The following is a 22,904-nucleotide window of genomic DNA, read 5'->3' as shown; positions in this document are numbered from 1 at the left end:
CATTGGTATATGTGAGATATGAATGAATATAATATTCGATTTGTCAGCTAATGCCCTCTCGGCCACCCGAACTGACTGAGACTCCCAAAGACAAGCCACGTGGGCCAAAGACCCTCAAGAAAAAGATTGGAACTTACCCGAACCCAGTTGAGGAGATTGAACAAGTGCAACACTTAAGGGGTTTGGTGGAAGAAACACAAAGAGAACTGGAGCCAAACCCGAGAAAAATCAAAATTCCAGACACAGTTTCCTACGCAAGTTCAGCCTCACAGGAACCATAAACCGTTAGCTATACCTAGTATCATTCGGGAAGAAAGTGAGGATAGGACATCAGGAAGTGGGCAAACACCTTTTTTGCTTGAAAGAATGTTTAGGAGGGAATGCCTGACCCCATCGAAGAGGAAGTGATTCCATCTTCACCAGTCCCTAGTCGAGGGGCGATGTCTCGAAAAGTACCGTTGAATGTGTCTAAGCTAATGGATTTCATGTCCTCTCAAATCAGAACCACGATCATATCCAAATTATACGGAGATCCTGAGCTATTCTTAGCTCTTCGGGCATTTCTCAATGGAGAACTAAAGGCGGGACTACCACAATGTGCAAATATGGATAGACCCGACACGCTTCAAGATGAAGGGGAACATTGGGATCTACAGCCCAACCTAGATGAAGACTCGGTCGTTGAAATACCTGTTAACAAGTTGGGACAGCACTTTGAAGGTGACGAATCTAATGCGACCCTCCCCATTACTACCAAGGGATTAACTCTAAAGGGAATCCTTGATGGTGGTGCTGGCGTGAGAATTGTGACTAAAAACTGTTGGGAATCTATGGGAAGACCTCACCTTGAAGTCACAAACATAGTGGTTAAGATGGCAAACGGAACTATTGCTAAACCTATTGGGATGTTAAGGGACCTTAAGATCAAGGTCCTGGGATACAAGGTAAGACATACCTTCATTGTAATGGATTTCTCCAAGCATACTATGTCATATCAAATGATCTTAGGACGTCCTTTCATGAGGGAAGCACAAATGGTGCATGACTAGTCGAAAAACCATGTCTACCTACAATTCCAGGACTCTGTCATTCGAGTTGATCTTGAGAATGGTCGTGCACATCCTTTAGGAAGCATGGTTATCATTAATAATCGATCGAATACCACTATTCACTCTGCCCCATTAAGGTATTGCTATACATGCAAAAAAGAGACTGATGATAGGAAAGATTCTCCTTATATGGATGTCCTACCGGGTATGACTGAGTCGGATAACGTGGATTGGGTACACCTAGCGGCGACCATAGACACATGGGAAAATAGAGGCACAAGTTGGGTAACACCTGAGGGGCAAGATATGCCATCGTTAGTGCCAATAAACATGATAGGTGTTATGCACTTGACTCGTGATGGCGAGAAAGCGGCAAACTCCACTGACAGTGAAAGTAGTGAAGACTCTGACCAATGCAACTCTGAGTATGAATCTCAAGAAGAAACTGACTCTGAGCCTGATGGGAGGGATGAATCAAATATTCACCCAAGTGTGGAAGCAATGTGCTCAAGGCCTAGGACGGTGACCTCCTGCAGTTAATCCGAAAGTGAGGGAGACACAAGTGAAGATCGACCAAGTGAGTCCGAATCTGATAGAAACAAAAATCAAAAACTTGGTAAGAAGAAAACGAGACATAAGCGCCAACGCTATCAAGCTAATGTACACACTGCAATAAACAAGGAGAGATCCACTGCAGAATGGCTTAGTTATGTAGGAGCCATTGACGCTCATTGGAAGTTAGCGGATAATTGGGGACAATACCTCCAAAGTGTCATGTGGTGTATTCCGCAACCTCATGACGTCACCCAATTAAAAATCAAAGAGAAGCCAAAACTAAGTCGTACTGCCAGAAGGCGGCAAAACCAACAGTTAGCTCAGCACAACAAAAGGAGGCGGAATTCAAAGAAAAAAGCCTGGCACAACAAGAACCAGTAGACTTACACCCCGCACCCGAGCATTTCAAATCATTCACCACAGGGGAACGTAAAGTGGTCTACACAAAAGCCCGCCTACCAATGGGAGTAGCGGTGTCTACGATGGCCCTGCAATAGTTAAGGAGATAGACTTAGCAGATCCGAGTGAGGAGTCTAAACCAATTTTTATTGCTCAAGACCTCACCCAAACAGAGGAAGCTACACTCAAGAAGCTTCTTAAAGAATTCAAGGACATATTTGCTTGGATACATCATGATATGAAGGGTGTTCCACCCTCGGTGGTGCAACACACGATTCCAATGATTAGCACTGCTAAACCAGTCCAGCAACGTCCCTACCCAATGAATCCTAAGTACGCAAAGATTGTACAAGAGGAAATTGAAAAGCTTGTAAAATGTGGATTCATATACCCTATTGAGTACTCAGAATGGGTTTCTCCGATAGTCATCGTACCAAAGAAGAATGGGAAACTCAGAGTGTGCGTTGATCTCAAAAAGGTTAATGCAGCCACCAGAAGGGATCATTACCCCTTGCCATATTCTAAACATGTGCTTGAAAGAGTGGCAGGCAGCAAGGAGGCATATAGCTTTTTAGATGGGTACTCGGGTTACAACCAGATCACAATTGCAGTCGAGGACCAAGCTAAAGCAGCATTTATCACGGAGTTTGGAGTGTTTACCTTCCACGTCATGGCTTTTGGCTTGACCAATGCACCTGCAACATTCCAACGATTGATAAACACAGCCTTTAAGGAATATCTAAGGGACTTTTGTGAAGCTTTCTTAGACACTCTTTGTGTTCATTCCTCTTGGGATGAGCACTTGATGTGTTTACGAAAAATATTTGAAAGGTGTAGATTATATCGCATCTCGTTAAATCCTTTCAAATGCCAATTCTGGGTTGAACACGGAGTTATCTTAGGGCATATAGTGTCCAAAAATGGGATTTCCACCGACGAGAGTAAAATCAAGGTCATTCTGGAATCGCCCCTGCCCACCAACTATAAAGGAGTCCAACGCTTTATGGGCCACGTTGGTTATTATCGAAGGTTTATTCTATTCTTCGCCGAGATAGCTCGACCATTGTATAAACTTCTCATCGAGTTTATTTGGACCAAAGAATGTGACCATGCCTATGAGCTATTACAGAAGGCCTTGACGAGTGCTCCAATCTTGAGGATGCCCAACTGGGATTTACTCTTCCATGTGCATATTGATGCATCAAACTTTGCTATTGGGTGTGTGTTAACTCAACCTGGAGAACACAAACTAGACTATCCCATTTGCTTTGCCAGTCGCCAGTTGAACGATGCTGAGATGAACTACACCACTACGAAGCGAGAAGGGTTGGCAATGATATATGCAGTAAGGAAATTTCGTTATTACCTCCTTGCCACCAAGTTTGTTTTCTATGTGGATCATCAAGCATTGTTGTATATGGTAAACAAACCATGCTCCACAGGAAGAATTACACGATGGCTATTGATCCTCCTTGAGTTTGATTTCACTGTTGTTGTGAGACCTGGCAAAAAACATGTCATGGCTGATCATTTGTCTTGCATACCTAATGGTGAGGCTCCTACGGGAGTTGATGATGACTTACCTGACACTTCCCTGTTCATGGTGGAGACAATGCCTGAATGGAGTGAGAAGATTGTTAACTTTTTGGTTAATGGCTTTCCACCCAAGGAGCTTCGTAAAGATCTAGCTCGAAAGCTAATTAAGGAATGTGAACCCTATTGCCTGATAGCCGGGACTCTTTATAAAAAAGGAAAGGATGACGTTCTTAGGCGTTGTGCTCGAGAGGATGAGTATCTATACATTTTACAAGAGGCACATATGGGCGTAGCTGGTGGTCACTTCTCAGGAGACTTAACTGCGCGAAAGATCTTACAATCAGGGTATTGGTAACCACTATGTTCCAAGATGCATCACTTTTTGTGAAGGGTTGCGATGAATGCCAACGCTACAAGAAACCCCAACGGAAAGATCAGATGCCCCTACACCCAATCAAAGTAAACCAACCATTTGAAAAGTGGGATTTAGACTTTGTAGGTCCAATTAGCCCAGCGGCCCGCAACACACAATCTCGCTATATTATTGTGGCCACTGACTATATGACCAAATGGGCTGAAGCGAAGGCGACACGTAAGGCAGATGCAAGGACAATAACCAAGTTCCTCTTTGAAAATATAATCACACGCTTCGGTTGTCCTTTTGAACTTGTGAGCGACAATGGTACGCATTTTATAAATGAAGTGATTAAGGAGCTCACAACAAATTTCATGATATCCCATCATAAATCTACTCCTTACTATCCGCAAGCGAATGGCCAAGCCGAGAGTACCAACAAGACCTTAATCTCTGTTTTGACAAAGACAGTTGAAGCTCATCGCACGGATTGGGATCTAAAGCTTACAACAGCTTTATGGGCCTATCGTACTGCGTACAAAGTGGCTATTAATTGCACACCATTCAAAATGGTATATGGCCAAGAAGCGGTCATGCCATGGAAATTTGTTATTCCTAGTCTTCGTGTTGCTACTCAAGAGGGTTGGGATGGTAATCCCTTAGTAGAGCGTCTATATATCCTTGAGCAGCTAAACGAAGAAAGACAATTGGCTGTATACAATGCCCTTGTGGAGAAGGATAGAAGGAAAAAATGGTTTGATCACCACCTGAAGGACAAGGACATCAAGGTTGGGGATAAAGTCCTAATGTATGGAGTGCGTAACGAAAAGAAGAAGCTCAAATATGCTGGTAAGGGACCGTATAGAGTATATGAAATTACCCCGCAAGGTACCATCTGAGTGGAGACTCTCAACAGAGTTGAAACCATTGGATTCCTTAATGGGAGTAAATTCAAAAGGTACTATGACCCCCTGAGCCAAGAGGAGTTACATGCAATCCATCAAAAGAAGGCAGCAAAGAACAAGCTGAGCTTAAGAAGATACAAGCAAGAATTGAAGCCAAAGAACGTCAACAGGGTGCTAGGCACCAACGAGAAGCCAACTTGGGGATTACACAAGCATTTTTCGAGGAGGCAGATGAGGATTCATTGGAATCTGACCCGCCTCTAAGATACCCAATTGAGTTACAGAGTCCTTACGGGGAGGTGCTGTATAATGCATTATTGGATACAGGAGCTCAACATAATTTGCTATCATATGGCGTGTGATGTCAACTTGGACAACCACCTTTATCCAAGAGTGCTATCCAAGTTAAAGGAATCAACAAGAAGAAAACCCCTGTCCCAGGAATTATGCACACTCCCGTTGCTTATGACAAGGGGACCATAATTCAAAGCTTTTTGGTTATGCCTGCTGGTACCATGGAAGGGACTGTAAACTTAGGGCGCAAATGCATGATGGCCACTAAGTGCAATATCGATTGGGCAACCAGACGAGTCACAACGCAAGAACCAACACTAGGTCTGACCGCTCAAAATCCCGCACCTAAGTCATCCACTCAAATGCTAGATAATGAAAAATCACAAAGTCCAGTGGCAAAACCATCTTTGATTGTTTGCCACCCCTCTAACGCTTCAACACCAAGAGTGGAAACATGCAGGGTGGTCTCTAAAGCTCCGCTTACTATGCCAAAAAATACATACAAGTGGGTCCCAAAAGATTCGTTAACAGCTACTTCCCCTGCTCAATCTCGTTCAGACAAGAAGCCTCGTAGGAAGAAAACAGCTACCCACCCGAGAAAGGGCAATGTAACATCACGATGGATCCCTAAAAAATTATTAGTAGCCCAAGGGTACTACGGGGGGAATGACCAAATTTGGGTCCCTAAACATAAGCTGAGTCCCTCTACATCACCTGTAAAACCTTGCAAACCAATTGTTGCCACCCCAACGACAATTCAAGACCGTGGTAAGGGAAAGGTAACAGAGTGCTCCGCACCACTTCTTCCAGAGTTAGTTTGGATTCCCAAACGATATCGATCATTACCACCTAGCTCAGAAAGAGGGGGAGCCACATGAAGCTTCTAGCTCCTCATGCCAGGCACACGCTGATATAGAAGTTTCTACATGCTCTACACCTACTCTTGTCAACACCCAACAAAAGACCGATGAGTCTACGTCTTCCCTTTTTGTAATAGTATCGTCGGAAACCATTTCCTCCATTCGTCAATGGGAGCGTACACTAACATCTCTGCAGTTGGATGTGGCCACAAGGGTCATAAAAAGCTATCTGCCCACATCACAACCTATGACCCGCTGGACAAATTGGTTCCAAGAGGCTGCAACATCATTGCAAAAAATATGATCTACCCAAGGAAAGGGGGAGCATGTACTCATGCTCGACATTCTAATGCTTCCTCCTTAACCTTCTCCCTTGACCATGTAATTGCCAAATTCCAGGGGATGTATATATATAGCTTCATACACAGAAAAGAAAAGAAAAGAAAAGCAAAAAAAATAGTAAAAAAAGCAAGAGCACGTTAAGAGCAGAAATATCCATATATACAATCAAGAACTAGATTGACCTGTCATAAACCTACTGATGCTATATCTGTGTTTGCAGATATGGCAGATACACGATCATCATACACTTCATCCACTCCCACCCTTGGTGAGAGGTATCATCTGTACCTTTCTCAGATATTTCACATGTGCTATCCTGTAATTGAAACTGAATGGGATCATATAGATGTACTAGCCAGAGAGAAAAATGTTGAGGAATTAGAATGGCTAATTCGCCTATTGACCATGACTGACCCCTACTCCGTAGTAGAGGACATATCCCCAATAGCCCAATGCTTTCTTTTTCCACAAGATGACTATCCTCGCATGGTTACATTCTTGATGAGTTTATGTGAATGAAAAAATGAAAAGGAAATATCTGACAATGATGAATGGACGGATGAAACTCATGGCACTATTGAGGTTGACTTTATTTATTTGGATGATGCGGATAGAGACTTAGTCTTAGGGCTAGAGCCAGGACTCTACAACATCCTCTTACCGTATCCTCAGTAGTAATGTGGTGACTGGTAGGTAGGTTAGTGTTTTCAAGTTTTTTCTAGTTTAGATTCCTTAAACGAGTCTTTAATTTTTTACACTGATGAGCCTCTCGAGGTATAGTGCTTGTTAGTTGGTTGTACAGGTGGAAAAGTTTGAGGTGGGTTCACTTTCAAGTCTTGAGATAGCCGCAACGCTCATACATAAATATCTCATCAAATTGCATGCATTTTTCTCATCGAATCAAGGAGATCTCCAAAATACAGGTGTAATTCTTCCATACCCACTCTCTTTCGTTTTTATTGTTCAATTAATTGCATGAACTATAATGCATGACCACATGAAAATTGTCAATGTACTACTTAGTTTTTGAAGTTGCTTGACGTGCTAGTGTAAATCATTAATGAGCTTAACTTTATTGGATATACTCCTAGGCAGCATGACATCTTTAGTTAACCTTGGAATACGATTGTTTTAGGTCTAGGGTCAAGCCATCTTAATGTTTGACACCTGGCCATGTGTGTGTTGACCTCTAGGACATAGCTTTTACCCCTTTGTCGAAAGGATGCAAGACAAATTATAGTTCAGAGCGAAGATCAAAAGAAATAATTTTTTTTTTAAAGCCTACAATAAATTGGCAATACAAGTCTATGATGTACTTTAATGTTGGCCTATCGCCTTATTGATACTTGGTAGGCGAGGAGTATTCTACTCCAGACCCGATGCCTTGGTTGGTAGGGGATAGCCTTGCCTAAGATGAACTAATAGATTCTTGGATAATGCCTTGTGTTAAACATGGTACTAGGATCGATGTTAGTTTTGCCTTAGGAAGGTCGCCATTGTGTGTAAAAATTGTCACGTGCATAAAAAAATAAAGACAAAAGGCTCCTGTAACTCTGATGTTTCTTGTGTCCCTAGGCTCGCGGTATTAACTTGTTCTTAGAGTAGACACATTGTGGTCATCTGTTTATTTATTAAGCTTGGTTATTTCCTTTGACTTAAGCCACTTATAAACCTTGATTAACCTTTGATACCTTCCTAACTCTTGATTTACTTTTAATAATTTTAAACTCCTATTAATTTGCTACACTAGCTCATTCATGTGACACCTTAAACTAAGTTCTTATAGCAACATCAATTGTGGTCTAACATGCTTGAATTTATACACTTTATATCTTTTGAATTCCAACATACTTTCACTCTACTTCCCTGTTTTGCAGACGGTCTACCACAACAACCCTATCGAGCTTACCATACCATAGCTTCCGAGGACGGAATCTACATCAGAAAGGGGGGCATGTTAACTTATGACGGACATTGAGACGTACTATATTTTACGTCATTAATTTAAATATTCTGAGTCATGGGCCGGGCTTGTCGGCACCATATGTTAAGGATAAAGGGATTGGGTGATCGCCGATGAGAGGCGCACCTTAAATATCAATAGGATAAGGGTTAGGATCGACCGGCCATGTATGGACGCCCATGTGTGAACGGCCAAGTCACCTATAAGAATCAAATGTAACCCTAAAACCCTCATTCTCATGTGTTGAATACAAGAGTGCTCTTGCCTTATCTTCTTGGTTTCCTTCTCCTGCGTGAGAGAGAGAGAGAGAGAGAGAGAGAGAGAGCGATCGAGCATTGTGTAGCGGCACGACGGCGGAGAGACGGTAGAGCGGCGACGACGGCTCCTTCTTCACTGCGATGCGGGAATCCTTCATGGCAGTGGTTTGAGCGATGAGTGACACACCTTTGCATTCTGTTTGAGCTTGCTTTCCTGGTTGTATGCTTGCAGCCATTCGTGGCTCGCATACAGTGTTCGGCAAGTCCCCAGCTACGACTCGTGCGGCAAAAGCGCACACAAGGCATCTTGAGATTGTTCCTAACATGTTTAAAAATCTCTCTCTCTCTCACACACACACACACACATACACACAGAGACGGGTAAAGATATGTATCCTCCCTTCCCCCCCATGTGTTTGTGTGTGTGTGGTCACACACACATGCGCGCATGTCAATGGGTGCCCTCTCTCTCTCTCTCTTCTCTCTCTCTTTCTCTCTCTCTCGCGCGCGCGCGCACATGATGCACACTCGTGCACACACAAGTGGAAACTTGTATAAACACACACACACACACATACACACGTGTGTGTGTGTGTCTACCATTGCAAAGTATTAAACTTGCTACACATGATAGTCTTCCTCAACCAAAGTCTCTCTCTCTCTCTCTCTAAAACGTGCACGTATTATTGTGCCAAGGTATTCATTGGTATATACATATACCCTTTCCAGCCTCGAGAGAATGTCGGGCAGCAATATATGTGAATGCTCTCTCTCTTTCTCTCTCTCTCTCTCTCTCTCTCTCTCTCTCACACACACACACACATGCGCGCGCGTGCACACACACGCAGACATGTGAACACGTGCTCTCTCTCTCTCTCTCTCACACATGCATTTGTACTTAAGCATTCAAAAATTTCAACCATTATCTCACTTACATTGTAAATAAACAAAATTTAGGTTTACACCTGAAATGAGTTTAAACATAGAGTAAAAAGCAAAATAAAATGGTTAAGTAATAACACATTTTTAAGCAAGACAAATTAAAAATATATATACTCACTCACTCAAATTGAATTCAAAGATTTTTTTTTAAAAAATAAAATAAAATGAATAAAGCATAACATATCCATAGCCAAGAGACAAATCTACACTTTTCCCTTAACACTTACCTTTTGAAGAGCTTAAAAAGATGTATCCCTCTCTTTTAAATTTGAAAGTACTCACCTTTGAAAGGCTGGAATCCGCCCATCTGCTCGCTGAAGCTCGCGCTCCCCCCTGCTCGCGCTACTGCACAGCTCCCCCCTCTTCCGCCTTCGCGTTTGCTCACCCCTCCCTCCCCCCTGCCTGCATTCGCATTCGCCCCCCTCCCCCGCCTGGTTGTCCTACGTGCCCCAGCGCTGCAGCGCCCGCTGCCCCCTACTCCTCCTCCTCTCCTTCGCGCCCTCCCATCTTCCTTCAGCGCCCCACCCCCCATTCGCTGCCGTTGCCATATCTTCCCCCCCGCCCCCTGTTTCGCGTTGCTCCCCTAGGGCCCCTTCTTTTTTGTCTTCGCCGCCTTACCTTCCCCCTTTTTTTTCTGATTTTTTCGTCCCCTGGGTTTTTCCCTTTTTTCTTTCGTTTTTGCCTTCCGCCCTCCCCCGCCCTTGTGTGCAGCTCGGCTCTTGCAGGACTTTCCGCTTCGCTCCGCCTTCGACTTAGCTTCAGACTCTGATGGAGGCTCCTCCCGCCCCACCTCAGAGGGACTCTCCCCCCGCAGCCCCCTCGCCCGCCCTTGAGGATACCCCCATCAGGCTTTCTCTTTCGCCAGAAGAGGAAGCGAGCCTCACCGCAGAGGTGGAACGCCTCCAGGCACATTCCACCATCTGCCGTATAGTCGGCACTCGCCCCAGCAGAGGGGAGATCCGGGATCTTCTCCAGGCCCGCCTTCTTGCAGATGTGGGCAAGATCCTGGACGTTCAGCGACTGGGCCGTGGTCACTACCAGATCGAGTTCGAGACTGCCCAGATCGTGGCCAAGGTCCTAGCCATGAGTCCCCTAGACATCAGGGGTGCTCGGGCATTCTTCAGACCTTGGCAGCATGGCTTTGACCGAGCAGCGGCTGAGCAGGAAGAGCGCCTCTTCCATGTTACAATTTGCTTCCCTGGACTCCGCCGTGAGTACTTGCCGCTCCTTTCTAGGCTGGGAGCATTGGTGGGTTCGGTGCTAGAGACTAGCCCCACAGCAGCTTCAATGGTGGCCAGAGCAGCTGGGCTACCTTCCGTCAGAGTTTTGGTTCCGGACATCTCCTCCCTTCCGAAGGTCATTCAGGATGGGGGGGGGATGGATTGATCAGAGTGGAGTTCTCAGGGCTCCCGAACCAGTGCTTTATTTGCAGGCAGGTCGACCATCTGGCCAAGGCCTGTCCTCGCAGGAGACTCCGACCCTCACCGCAGCAGCAAGCCCCTATGGCCCGCCCACAGATGCGGCTCGGCAAGCAACATCCGGGACACCTGCTCAGGCCACAGAGACCTCGGAGTGGCAGCCTGGACAGGGGCGCCGTCGAGGGAGACAGTCACAGCAGCACGCCCAGAGACCAATGCAGCCCGCAGCCTCAGTCTCAGCACCACTGGGTTCCCGTGAGGAACAGCTTTGCTCCCCTACAAGAGGAGACCCCTGCGACGACTGAGGACCAGGAGATGCCAGCACCCCCTCCTTCACCCCCCCACCCCCATCCCCTCCTATCGCCTCGCTTCCACCTTCGCCGTCTCCCGCCCCCGCTCTGGTTTTGCCAACGGTTCCTTCTCCACCCCCCTCGCCCCCCCTCCTCCCCCCCCCCCCGCCCGCCTCAGCTCCCCGCCGGGAGGCCCTGGCAATCCCCTGGCGTTCACCTGCAGTCCGGAGGGCTCTGAGCTCCGATCTTGATCGAGCACCGTAGAGGAGACTTACCACGCCAATTCGGGCTTCACGGATATCATCTATCCGCAGTCGGCTGAGTCGCCTCGGCACTAGACAGCGCTCGGAGGCTTTTGATTACTCCTTCACACGGCTTTTTGGAGCAGAGGGCCCCCATGAGCCAGCACCCATCCGAGTTCATGTAGTGATACCTCCGGCCCGCGGGGAGGAGGCACTTGACTCAACGGTGGCCTTCTCGTTCCCTCTCTGTGGCCCATGCGACCGGGAGTGGACTTTGGAGCTCGCTCTTAGCAGTTTGAAGACTCAGGCAGTTGAGTTTTCCCACCATGTGAGCGATCTGGAGGTGACAGATGTGATAGGCCGACTATGGGAGTTGGCTCATTTTTTCTTGGATCCCGGGAGTGTGGATGCCTCAGGGATTTGCCATTTGGTCGTTCGCATAGTGGCAGACTTAGCACGCGACCCTGGATATGTATGCATACACAAGGTTGCTCTGTCTGAGCGAGAGGCAGTCACCATGGGACACAGCCACACTGGCGCCTGATCCGTGATTCTTGCAGCACACCGGGTGGGCAGATTCGTAGCCGCTCGGATGGGGATGATTCTCCATCCAAGCTGCTTGCGAAGGCCCGCCGTACGGCTGAGACAGCATCCACCTCAGCAGGTCATCCATGAGGATCATCTCATGGAATGTACAGGGCCTCGGCGGAGCACATTACATACGCTATCGTGGTTGCTTGAGGCAGGAGCTGTAGAGACGCCTGGTTGGTGGCAGTATTGATATTTTGATGATGCAGGAGCACCACTTGGGTGAGAGCAAGATCCGGAGATATGGTTCGGTGATGCCTGGTAGATGGGACACCTTTTGGTCTGCAGGGTTCGGCCCTTTGGGTAGACAGGGAGGAGTATGCATGGTCATTGCAGATGTATGGCGGCAGGCCATTGTGGATCGAGGGATCATTGTGCCTGGTAGAGCACAATATATCATTCTGAGGATGCATGATGAGCTCTTGGGCATGCTTAACGTCTATGCGCCCAACCATGCTAGTGCCAGAGCAGAGTTCTGGACCCAGTTACGGATGCATTGCCAGAGGCCGCACATTGGTGTGTCGGGGGAGACTTCAACGTGCTTGAGGACCCGGCCGATAGGGTGGGAGAGGCAGTCATGTTACAGTGCACGGCACGGAGCTTGCAGCTTGGGAGCGATTTTGCATGTCACTGAGGATCACTGATGCATGGCAGCATGGGGCCTTCTCCCGCTCTCAGGACAGTCTTAGTTTCTCTCCGTCGGATCGCCGGCAGGGAGGGACTAATCTATCACCGATTGATCGTTTTTATGTGGGCGACTCGTTAGTGGAGCGAGGGGGCTCCGTTGGCATTCTCGCTCGCACCTCATTTTCAGATCATGCGCCAGTTATTTTGACACTTGAGGAGAGGACATGGGAGCCCAGCCTGCAGTTGAGGATCCCAGAGAGGGTACTTACAAATCCTAGTCTCGCTGAGGACATTGAGAGGATCTGGCATGAGAGTCAGTGCTCTGACCAGGATGCAACAGGCCAGTGTGCCCAGGGACTCATCGAGCTTAGCTCTTTTCTGCACGCGGCAGCTTTGACACGGCTGAGAGAGACTCGCGAGTGGGAGCATCGGCTGAGACGCAACCTTGCTTCGCTCCAGCGCCTTCAGGAGCAGCAGCCTGCATGTGAGTGGGTGGCATCCCAGCTGAGCCAGGCATGCCAGGAGGTTAGAGAGGCAGAGGAGCAGAGACATGAGTTTTACTATCGCCACCAGGCCTCTCAATGGACGCAGCTTGGTGATAGAGTGACTGGGGAGTTTTTTGAGATCGCTGGACCCCGCCATGCTCGAGCAGGAGTCCGCCAGCTTGGGAGGCCAGACGGATCGGTAGCTACTGAGCCCGGGGAGATCAGAGCCATTGCCACTGGGTTCTATAGAGACCTACTTTTTTCAGTGGAGCCAGCCCACTAAGGCTCGAGATGCTTGCAGACAGACTATGTGGGCCCATGTGCAGAGGAGGGTCACAGATCGTATGCGTACAGTTCTAGGTGAGCCTCTTTCAGAGGTTGAGCTTGCTGAGGCCTTGAGCGTCCTGCCGCGCCATAGTTGCCCAGGGGAGGACAGATTGACACCTGCCTTTTTTATGCGCTATTGGGACCTTTTGGGGCCAGGCCTCCGCAGGGGCTTTCAGTATGTTTTGGACACTAGGGTGATGCCACAGAGCTTTTCAGAGGGCTTGATCTTTCTTATCCCCAAGGGGGAGGGAGTATCAGATGATATTCGGCATTGGAGATCTATTACGATCCTCAATACTGTCTACAAGGTCTTAGCAAAGGCCCTGAGTTTGAGGATCCAGCCCTTCCTGGGGGAGTTGATTCATGCTACCCAGACAGGATTCGTCAAGGAGCGTAGTATCCTTGACAACATTTTCACCTTCTGGGAGGCGACGGCCCGAGCTAGATTTCTTGGAGAGGACTTGGTCGTGATGCTTCTCGATTTTGAGAACGCATACGATAGAGTCGACTGGGGTTTCTTAGAGGGCACTATGCTTCGCCTGGGCTTTGAGCCAGGTTGGATTAGAGGGGTGGCAGCTCTGTATTCCACAGCTCGTAGCCAGGTGTGCTGATTGCAGAAGGACGGGGGCCGAGTTTTGAGCTGACCAGATCAGTCCGACAGGGATGTCCTCTCGCCCCGTTTCTATTTCTCTTCTTTGCTGAGGCTATGAGCATGTATTTGACGGTAGAGGAGGTTGATTTGAGAGGACTCCAGCTCCCAGTCCAAGGGGAGGACCTGCTCGATGCTGAGTTTGCTGACGACACGGGCTTATTTTTGCATGGCCATGAGGCCAATCTTCTTCGGGCAGAGCAGTCGCTCCAGGTTTTTAGTGCAGCTTCGGGAGCATTGATCAATTGGCACAAGACAATGGCCTTTTGGATCAGTAGCGCTCCCACTCCGGCATGGAGCCCAGACCCCGGTTTTAGATGGATTCCTCCTGGCACAGCAATGCGATATTTGGGATGCCAGATTGGACTAGATTTGTCACCTGAGCAGCAGATTGCCCCGCTTCTTCTGAGCATTCGGAAGAAGCTTTTGTATTGGAGTACAACTCGGCTATCCTTAGCTGGGAGGGTGGTGGCAAATCAGGTGCTTTTAGTGACCATGTGGTACATTACATCTTGCTGGATCTTCTCGAGTTATTGCATCAGCCAGGTACAGAGGCTGATCAGGAACTTTCTTTGGTCCGGGCAAGACGGTCAGCTAGCTCGGGCAAAGGTTGCTTGGGCAGTTATTACACTTCCGCTGGCCGAGGGAGGCTTGGGCATTATAGATCCAGTCGATCAGAGTAGAGCCTTATTGGGGAAGCTTATTGTTCGGGGGCTGCTTCTAGGCGCTGAGCCTTGGAAAGAGCTTCTCTTACAGCGGCTCTGCAGGCTCGGGCTCCCCCAGCAGGGCACTTGGGCACCAGAGATTCGATGGATCTTCAAAGAGATAAGGAGGACAGGCCTCAGTAGAGGATGGGAGGACAGATTTGCTTTGAGCATCCTGAGAGCTTGGGAGCTGCTGAGACCGGGGCTCTCTCAGCGACCTCCTTGTGTTGAGGAGCGGGCCAGACAGCCGCTCATCTGGAGCCCAGCGGTTCGCACAGAGCAGGGTCATATGCTGGGTTCTCAGCCTCGTCTAGCCTAGGGACCCTTGGCGGCAAGCCCAGCACGTAGCTTTGGAGACTGGCAGGCCCCAGAGGAGATACAGGTGGAGAGGCTGAGTCACTTCAGAGGGGGGTTGATTATGAGGGATGACATTCAGGAGACACTCACAGAGGAGTGGTTTACGCCTCTCGAGCTAGTGGCCCCACGGTGGATGGGAGCCTTTACACAATTGGAGATCCTAATTGCTGTCAGAGCTTGCACTAAGGATGGCAGTTGCCTCTACTATGAGATTCAGGATGAGGGCAGACTTCAGAGAGTGGAGGTGGAGTCGCCTTTGGTTGCAGAGTGCACCTTTCAGAGGATACGGGTAGTGGCCGCCGCTTCTCGGAAGTGGCATATTGACCCAGACCCTGCAGATGTGCTCCCGGATTGGCGCATATGGGCATATGCAGCGCGCCCCTTGGCCCGGCTACAGTGGGACCCTGGTGAGTACGAGTGGCATGATCCTTATGCAGCCCTCAGAGATCACCTTTTTCCAGTATACTATTCGGCTGGGGCGGCATATTTTGACGGCGAGGAGGATGGTCTCTCCAGCTGCAGCGGGGCATTGGCGACTACAGTGACTTTCACAGGAGTTTCTGGAGGATTTTTGGGCTCGGCTCTGGGCTAGTCGACAGGCCCGCAGGATCTCGACTTTCCAGTGGCTAGTCACCTCAGCAGTTGGCACTTAGCTTGTCTACAGCGGTCTTCCGGCGGCCTGCGTCCGATGCGGCCACCCTATGGAGACACAGAGACATTGCCTTTGGGATTGCCCTCAGGCGCAGCAGATTTGGCTGCGGATGCTGCGTATTCTGGCCCCCCTCTCTCCAGAGGGTTTGTATACGTGGGGTGTCGCTACTTGGTCGACTTCGTCAGGGCCTGCTATGGGCTATGAGACGGAGCAGGACAGCCACGCCATCAGATTCATTAGGGGCCAGCCTCGCCTTGTTCCTTCACCGGATTTCTCATCCGCCAGCTGGACATAGGAGAGGGATCTACGATGGGAGCTCCTCACAGCAGCCTCACCATTTGGTTCACCTGGAGGGCCCGATGTTTCAGGGCCTTTGAGGGGAGATTGGAGCCACCAGCAAAGACTGTACGGGGGATTTGGCAGGAGTTGATCCACACCCTGCGAGGACACTATGACCGCATCTGGGGTGACTTGCATGAGGCGATCTTGCGGCGCCAGGCCTTCCACACCACCTAGCGCAGCGGCCCCTTCTATACCCTACACGCGGGGTCCCCCCGTTGGCATTACAGGCCACCTGTTTGGCTTTTCCCCCCTCCTATTGTATGATTTAGCCCCTCAGTTCTTTGTACTAATGCTTGTACTTTTCAGCACCTAGGGAGAGTCTCCCGAGCTGCCTTGCTTTGTCCACTGCTCTGTTTTTCTTGCGAGCAGGAGAGGATCTTTTGTAGCCCTATGGGCGTCTTTATATAACTAATGAAAGGATCTTTTCTCAAAAAAAAAAGTACTCACCTTTTTCTTTTCTCTGCACGTGGATAGTCTCACCTTTGTCACTCTGTGGTGGCAAGAGACTTACTTCACAAATTACTAGTACTCAACCCGCGCATTGCTACAGTGTGTAAAAGACACAGGCATGTAAAAAAACATTTGATTTTGTGTTGTAATGGAATGTAGTCAATAGAATGTGTGCGCACGCACACACATGCAAGTGTGGGTGTGTGTAGCAATGAAATGTAGTCTCATTTAGCTACCCTGTGCGCATTGCTTTACTATGCAAACAAAAATGGAGCAAGTAATATTAAAAGTGAACTTGCTCCTCGTGAAACATTGCTGTCATCATCACATTGAGCAATAAACTATAAACAAATACTTTTCATTATTATTATGGTCACTTATGACCATGACAATAATCCGCTCAAGAAATGTAGTGAGCTTCTTGTTGTCTAATCATGCACATAGGCATGAATCAATTTGCATTTCATGACTTAGTCAAGCTACACTACATATGCAATTGAGAAAAAGAGATCAAATGGATAATGTCAACAAGTAACTCAAGGTGGATAGCAAAGCGAGAGCTGACATCTATTTCAGCAACCGTCGTCTCCTTCCCCCTCCTCCGCCATATCCACCTCCACCGTTTGACATTGCAAGGCCCTTACTCTGTGTGTGTGTGTGTGTGTGTGTGTGTGTGTGTGTGTGTGTGTGTGTGTGTGAGAGAGAGAGAGAGAGAGAGAGAGAGATTGCCCTAAAGAATCTTCGGTATGGCCCTCAAACATGTGATGCTCTTGAAGATGGCGCCGCCAAACAACAACTCTGTCAAGGGCTTCGATGCCATGGAGGCAACTTGTAAGGGGATAGTATAGTCCTGATATTCTTGCCCTTGTGGCTAACGTCTTATCGCATGTAGCTGGGGCACAATATACCATTGGGGGGGCTTGCATTATAGCTCGTTCAGCTCCCAACTCTACACTGTTAGAGCAGCAGGAACGATAGCGCTAACCCCACCATCAGCTCCACGTAATAGTTGGCTGCAACAAAGAGAGAGGACCCCAAGAACCTAGTAAGTGTTGTCGAAGGTGTCGAGGGAGACTGGGTCTAGATTGCCGAAGGTGTCGGAGGAGGCCTGCTAAGCATTGTCGAAGGTGTTGGAGGAGGCCACGCGGGGCTCGACGACCAAGAGCTCTTCTCTAATGGCATCAAGAGTTGCCAATTCAAATTTTGTGTGTGTGTGTGTCTCACACACACACACACACACACAAACATGGAGAGAGAGAAGAGAGAGAGAGAGAGAGAGAGAGGAGTGGCTCGTGGGGATGCCGTTGATGGAAAAGGACTGCATTGGCGGGTGGCTATAGTGCTTTTTTAAAAGGCCTCTCGTCTCTAATTCCAAGATCTCTATAGCATGTAAAACGAGATCTGTGCATAAGTTTTTGACTTGTGTGTTACCGTGGCAAATGACTATATTGTATGGGTGCTATATATGGTGTAAGAAGTGCGTTGATTGACAATAGAGCATGTAGACTTGTTATTAGGGATTGAGTGGTTTAAGACTCTTCAAGTCCAAATAGATTGGTCTAGTCATGGATTTTGCAATTAAATCATGGGAGAAACGTATTTTTTTAAAAGTAATAAATGTACAAAACACTATGACGTATCCATTGTACAAATCATCCCTTGATAGAACATTGATTACACTTTACATAGAAGGTCTCACATGTGCAAACTTGAACTGCAAACTCATATAAATCATTAAAACAATTCATTCCAAAATACCAAACCAAAAGGGCCCATGATAGGAGATGTCTTTGCCATAGAATCCATTGCAACATTTCATATTATTAACTTTAGTATCAAGACCCAATGGAAAATTCTGTGAAAAGACATTACAAAATATATTGTGGCAAAGTGCCGACGGTTTCCAAAATGGCCCATCAAAATATCTTCTCTCTCTTTGGAACCTAGAGTCATACACATCATTGACAATATATTAAGTGTGAAATCCCATCAACTCCTCCATAAAAGACTAATTAACTCTTTTGGATTCATTTTGCAAGGGTAAATCTTAACTCAATATATAATTTTACTCTTAAAGCCAAGATTTATGGATTTAGTACATTGCAAATGTAGCCTTTGGAGGCCCTTAAAATGATTTCGATTACAATTATTCTGCATATAGGCTCTTTTTTTTCTTTTTTTTGACAAATTTTCTCATGCACCAAAATAAAGTTAGTCCAATACAAAGTTGTAAGAACTTAGAATGTAATGAAAGGTACATCCACCTTCGTCGCTTTGCCCAACCTTCTTCTTCCATTAAATCGGCATTCATCGACCAATACACTCGAATTGAGAAATTGCATTAACACTGAACCTTATCTCCTCTTTCTTCATTGGTCCAATGCGATGGGCGAGGTATCTCCATATTGTCTCGATGCTATGTTTCCTGTACGGTGATGCTGATAAGCAGAAAGTGATTTCTGTCCAAGAGACAGCAGAAAGCCCTAATCAGTTTCCTGAACACTGATTTGCTAGCCTTTCCAACGTCTAGGTGGTTATATAAATCAGGCTAGAAAGAGGAAATAATGCAGGGCTGCATGCAAGTGGTGGTATTCGTCTTTCTTCTTGTTCTTGGCGCGCAATCGAGTGTCACATGTACTGCTCTTCTTAAACCACCACTCCCATCCGTTTGAACCGAGAGAATTTCGGAGAGAATCTGGGAGTGCAAGAAGAATTTCAAAGAGAATCTGTGAGTTCCTTATCCTCGTTTTTTTTTTAAATTTAAAAATCAAAAAAATTGTGTGCTCTCCATTAGGTTCGAGATGGCAAACGGTGCTTCGGAGATAGGTTAGGTAAACTTCTTCTTAATATATTATAGAGATATATAAGTATAAAAGTATAGATAATCTCGTTTTGTATTTTAAAAAAAAAGACGCACACACAATAGCGAGACACTAGAGCTTTTCTTAAGAAGCTCCCCGTGAACATCTAGTTATTGAAAAAGACCACTTCTTTTGGTTCGAACCGAACCCCAGGGGGTTTGTATGCGCCATCAGGAACCATGAGGTCTATGTTTTCCATGTCTTATCAGGATGCGGGTTGAGCACTTTTCCATGCCTCATTAGGATGCGGGTTGAGTGCTCGAATTCTCCTCTCTCTAGATCGTTTTTGTAGAAGGATTTCTGCTGTTTGGCATTTGGTTCCCTTTCTCTACCGGATCGAGCGGATTTTCTGCTGTCTGGCATAACAAGCTAGAGCTCCATCTCTTCTGTGTCTTAGCTTTTTGGTTTTGGCATCTGTGAGAACATCTCTAGCTTCGGTTTTGGCATCTGTGAGAACATCCTTCATCAAGAACTTGACTTGCTATCTCTAGCTATCTAGCATGGAGAACTATAGCTTTCTTTGCAATCAACATGTTTGCCAAAGAAACCTGAGTTTGCTTTGCTGAACTTGTGTTTCAGAGGATTTTCGTTGATTTCTTCTTTCATTTTTGTAGGATTCTATCTTGTCATTGCTTGCAATTGTGCTAATATAGCTAATAAGTTACTGTGAAGCATCGCTTAGATACCTAGTGCTTTAGTGCTTTTCTTTTACACTTAACATGCTTGCCACAAAAACTTGAGTTTGAGTTGTTTCACTTAGTTTTCATAAGAATCTTCATTGTGTTCATTCTGATACAGCTAGAAAGGTGCTTTTATGTTCTCACTGTGCTTTTAAAGCTCCCTCATACACAGACCCAAAGCCCCCAGCTCCAAGCTTCCTGCTAAATTTATTTGTTGCAATTTCCAAATCTTGCAATGAGAACCTACTCGGCAATGCTGTCGCAATAGGTAGGATTTCTTTCTCTACAAGTTCATCCTCTTCCCTTGAGCTTGTAGACATTTTCAAGATGCAGAAGTAGACTGCAAGGCTACCACAACTGAGTAAAAAGGCAGCTGGGACAACTGTAGCAGGGATTAGGACGCCAATATTGATGTGTGAGGAGTTGGTTTCATTGGGTTTTGCACTACCATTAGAGCTAGGAATGACATGAGAAGGTGCAGTCGGTCCTTGCTAATCAAGATCAGGTACTTTAAGATAGGCAGAGTACCTAGAGTCAGCTACATTGATTAAAGTGAGAACATAGTTGATTGGGATGAGAAGGCATGTAGTAGAGTTGTGGTCGTAGAAGGCCGCAGCACATGAACAATTGGATATTCAATGCTCTTGACACTCCTCGAGTGAGCGTGTGTTATTGTTCCAATGTTGTATAAGCATGGAACCTGAAGTAATGTTCTTGTATTCGAGTAATTTCTGGTGCTCACTTGCAAATGTGTTACATTGGATAGGCAGTGCCAGTGCACTACCTTGAACTGCATCTTTGGCATTAATTTGAAAGAAAACTTGTGATGATTCACTACTGTTTGGCACTATTGTTCAGGCATGAGCATGACATGTTCTGGCTTTTGGATGAGGGGGGAATGCAGATGCCGTAAACTTGTGATGATTCACTACTGTTGGCACTATTGCTCAGGCATGAGCATGACCTGTTCTGGCTTTTGGATGAGGGAGGAATGCGGATCCTGAAGCATGTGGAGTTTATGGCATCTGCAGGAGTACAGATCAATGAAGAAAGGCATGTGTGTGTGTGTGTGTGTTTGTCTGTGTATGAGAGAGAGAGAGAGAGAGAGAGAGAGAGAGAGAAGCTATATTAAAACAAATGCAAGCGATATTAAGAAACCTGACAATAGACCCTAGAATTATACAAGATACCAATAGACTGTATAAATGAAAGAAGAAAGGCTCACTTACTTGTTCCAGCAGGCTGGATTTGCAGGAGTGGGCCAAGTGAGGACGGGACCAGGCAGAGATTGTTGTTGTTGCTTGCAAGAGGGGCAAGGGGAGCATATTCCCTCGAACTGATCGGTGTGAATGGACTTGCAGGAGGGACCAAGGAAATGGTGCTCTCAAGGGGACCAAGGGGGACATCCTCCATTGACGTGATCTCAGCCAATGGCCATGGAGGACCTAAGCAACCAGTGTTGTCAAGAGGGGGCAAGGGGAGCATCTTCCCTCGAACTGGTCGGCATCTTCCCTCGAACTGATCGGCATGAATGGACTTGCAGGAGGGACCAAGGAAACGGTGCTGTCAAGGGAACCAAGGCGGACATTCTCAAGCCGTGGAGGGCCTAACCAACCAGTGCTGTCATGGGCGCCAAGGAGGAGGAGCATCTTCTCGCTTTTTGGAACTGGGAGGAGCTCTTTGATGTGCTTAATCAGCCTAGAGAAAGACAAGGCGCCTTTGCTGGCAAGGCGCAAGGAAGATGAGCCGTGCGATGATGAAGCCAAGCCCGGCAATGAAGCCATGCGTAAAAAACCTCCATTCTTTTCTCTGCTGCTCTCAGATGATTCTGTGTTCTCCATGCTAGATAGCTAGAGATAGCAAGTCAAGTTCCTGATGAAGGATGTTCTCACAGATGCCAAAACCGAAGCTAGAGATGTTCTCACAGATGCCAAAACCAAAAAGCTAAGACACAGAAGAGATGGAGCTCAAAAAGGAGTCTTGCTGAAGCTTCCGCTCACCCCTTCCCCGCCTCCTATCTGCCCTCGCCTCCCCCCCGCCTCAGCTCTTTAGCGCCCCCCCACATCTGTTCTCTGTCGCCTGTGCCCCCCGCCAATGCTCATTCGCGCCAGCCCCCCCCACCCCGCCTGTGCTCACTCGCGCCACCCCGCCTGTGCCCTATCCCCCCCCCCCCCCCGCCTGTGCTCGTTCGCGCCAGCCCCCCCCTCCACTGCTTCCTTTATTTGCGCCCCCCCCCTTTGCTCCGTCTCTCTTCTGCCCCCCCCCTTGCCCTTGCCGCCTTTGTTTGTAATCCCCTCCCCTCACTTTCTTTCCGCCCCCCTTTGTTCCCCCCCTCCTCCACCGTTCCTCGCTCCGCCGTTTGTGCAGCTCGGTTCCTACAGGGTTTTCCGTTTACGCTTCGCCTTCGACAAAGCTTCAAACACTGATGGAGGCTCCTTCCGCCCCACCTCAGAGGGACTCTTCCGCAGCCCCCTGAGGATACCCCCATCAGGCTTTCTCTTTCGCCGGAAGAGGAAGCGAGCCTCGCCGTAGAGGTGGAATGCCTCCAAGCACATTCCACCATCGGCCGTATAGTCGGCACTCACCCCAGCAGAGGGGAGGTCCGGGATCTTCTCCAGGCCCGCCTTCTCGCAGATGTGGGCAAGATCCTGGACGTTCGGCTACTGGGCCCCGGACACTACCAGATCGAGTTCGAGACAGCCCAGAGCGCGGCCCAGGTCCTAGCCATAAGTCCCCTGGACATCAGGGGCGCTCGGGCCTTCTTCAGACCTTGGC

The 22,904-nt window shown here is 47.6% G+C and overlaps 1 long non-coding RNA gene across 1 annotated transcript in view; it reads right to left on the bottom strand.

The window, feature by feature from the left end:
• Nucleotides 1-18,363: 18,363 nt before the first annotated feature.
• LOC147614417 (uncharacterized) overlaps nucleotides 18,364-22,904 on the bottom strand; it is a 77,537-nt gene continuing 72,996 nt past the window's right edge. Inside the window, exons 2-3 of the long non-coding RNA XR_015263117.1 lie at nucleotides 18,942-19,283; nucleotides 18,364-18,910 (exon numbers count right to left, since the gene is read on the bottom strand). This is a non-coding gene — a long non-coding RNA (uncharacterized LOC147614417). The remainder of the gene's footprint in view (nucleotides 18,911-18,941; nucleotides 19,284-22,904) is intronic.

Source organism: Cibotium barometz, chromosome 42, assembly GCF_041138505.1.
Source record: "Cibotium barometz isolate CiBa-2024 chromosome 42, ASM4113850v1, whole genome shotgun sequence".
Lineage (NCBI taxonomy): Eukaryota > Viridiplantae > Streptophyta > Polypodiopsida > Cyatheales > Cibotiaceae > Cibotium > Cibotium barometz.
The sequence above is the reverse complement of the archived record's forward strand: the minus strand, read 5'-3'. Positions and strand labels throughout refer to the sequence as shown.